This window comes from Empidonax traillii, unplaced genomic scaffold (genome assembly GCF_003031625.1).
Source record: "Empidonax traillii isolate 1590-97213 ecotype Southwest subspecies unplaced genomic scaffold, ASM303162v1 scaffold2288:size28738, whole genome shotgun sequence".
In the NCBI taxonomy this organism is placed as follows: Eukaryota; Metazoa; Chordata; class Aves; order Passeriformes; family Tyrannidae; genus Empidonax; species Empidonax traillii.
Window position 1 is genome coordinate 20,824 of NW_020957481.1, and position 2,632 is coordinate 23,455.

Genomic DNA, 2,632 nt, shown 5'->3' on the forward strand with positions numbered 1-2,632 from the left:
ATTGCTGAGCCAGTTTTATGAAAGCAGTGAAATGAATGCAGAAACTAAACCCAGGGACTGCCTGATAATGCTCTAAGCCAAAAGCAAACGAGAAAAAAGAGCAGGCATTGCTGCAGACCTCAAATGGAAGGGAACAGGACTCACCTGAAGCCTGCAGGCAAGGCAGGCAGACACGGCGCCGGAGATAAACGGTCAAACATGAAGCTCTTTCTTCCAAACTGAAATTCAGGGAATTGTCAACAAGTCCCCATCCACACAGAACGAGTGATGATGAGGGGCCTGAGGATAATCCTCGGAGCAGCGCTGGTCTCCGTGAGCCTTCCCTGGGCCTGCTGTGCCTCGCTGCTCCAGAGAGCTGGAGCGCAGTATCACCCCACAGTGAATGCAGCCAGCTGGTTTTGTATTCAACCAGTTCAGCAGTTTCTTGTCAGCTGCCTCAGGGATATTTCAGTCAGATGAACTCTTACCTGCAGGCCCATAAAAAAAAAGAGTTAACAAGGGGCTATGAGGTGCTACAGCAAAGGTGATGAGGTGCCTTTATGGGACCTCTGCAAAGCTTGACACGTTGAGTACAACAGGCACAATTCCTCTTCCACCAGTGTTTTGAGGAAGGTGGAAAACCCAAGCTTTTCCCAACCATGGCTTGTCTGCTCACGTTTCCTCTGCAGAGGAAATCTCGAGGCACCATCAGAGACACGTTAAGTGCTCTGTGCTCAGCCAGGGTTCCCAATTCCTGGCTGAAAGCACATGCAGATCCAGTGCTGGCAAACCTGAGGCTGTCAGGGATTTTGGCCATTACACTCAGTCATATTTATTCCATTAAAGGTAGGATGAGACGGGCAGACACAATTCTGCCTGTATTTCACTTCTTAAAATTAGTCAGAACATTTTTCTGTATTAAAGATCATACATTCCATAGATCACCTCAAATCATAAAACAAGAAACGTTCTTTGCTGGATGAAACATTGACTGTCACCATGAAAATGTTCAGATGGTGCAAGTAGAGAATGAGAGGTTTAACGTTGTGCCTGAGTGCCCAAGGATGGCATGGGAACATGGGTCAGTTGACAATAAATGGGATGTATTAGGCATTATCCCATATTTCCCAGATTGCTGTCACAGAGATGCATCTGCAGAGTTGCTTTCACTAGAATAACTGTAAATTACACACTTAATATTTTTAAATTAAAAATCAGGGGGTTTATTGTGTTTGGTGTTTTTTTACTGCAGTAACAGTACAAGGTGGAGAATATGGCTAAAACTCTGTTACATCTTTTTTTCTGTGACTGATTGTTATGGCACTGTAGTTAAAAGTAAAATTCTACTGTGAACAGGAATTTCACCTCTTTGGAATTAAGGTCCCAGCTCTCTTGGATAAGCAAGAAGGGTAATAGCTTTATACTGGTTCCCACAATTTGTCCTATAACAAGTATTTGTCATATAGTTGTTTATAAAAACCTTACCTAATTTATGATAGAAATGGATTTATATGTTTTGTCTGAAGTGTGAGGGAAAAAATACATTCAATAGCATAAAATATTAACTGAATAAATAGCAGGTTACTGTGAAAAACAGTGGCTAAAGTTCTACTGAGAGAGGGGCTTTGCTGTGTGCAGAAGTTTATGCCAGGTTTCCAAGAGAAAAGATTTGTGTTTCTCAATTTGCTTTGTAAAAATCTGTTACTATTCATTAATTAATCCTAATTGTAAATAGTAAAAAAAAAAAAAAAAAAAAAAAAAAAAAAAAAAAAAAAAAAAAAAAAAAAAAAAAAAAAAAAAAAAAAAAAAAAAAAAAAAAAAAAAAAAAAAAAAAAAAGGTAAAAAAAAAGGCAATATAAAATAGATTACAATGGAAACATTAAAAAAAGAAGATTACCAATCTGTAAGTGACTCAGCAGCTCAGCCTGGCAGTGCCGGTGTTGAGGGTGCCAACTCAAGTTAAAAACTGTCCTTACAGGCACAGTTTCTCTGCACTGGATCTCCAGGCAATACCCAGGGTGGTGATGTGTTTGCAGGAGGTCTGTGACACCAGTGTAGTTGTGCTCTCTTGGTTGGGACTGGAATCTCCATCAGGGAAAAGTGTTGTATTTTGTCCTTGAAGTGATCCATAAACACATCCACGAGCACAACAGACCGGGCATTTGTATTATGGTGTTTGAAGCTGCGTAAAAGATATTACAACAGTTAATTCTCTGCTTTAGTAAGGCTATTCCTCAGCATCAGTTGCTACTAAATAAGTCCCTAACATTTTTCAAGGGCATAACTTGCAACAAGACAGCAATAACAATTACATATTGTTTTCAAATAAGATGCCATTTTCCTTTCTGGCAGGCAGCAATGGGGTTTTAATGAATAACATTTGTTTCATGAAACTCACAGATGCTTCCCTGACAATTGCAAAGGAAGGAAAGAGAAGAAAACAAGCCCAGAGAAAAGGCAGAAAATACAAAGAGCAGATGAAAGATTCAGCTTCCATCCCAGTGATTTCTCTTGTGTCCCGGGCTGATGCACATTTCGGCTGGATCAGACTCTGAGTCATGATGGGAAATACTGGGAGTTACCATACATGTGGGGCCAGTCAAGTAAAAGCAAAAATTAGAGAGGATAAGCTTTCCAAGAGGACAAGCTTTCC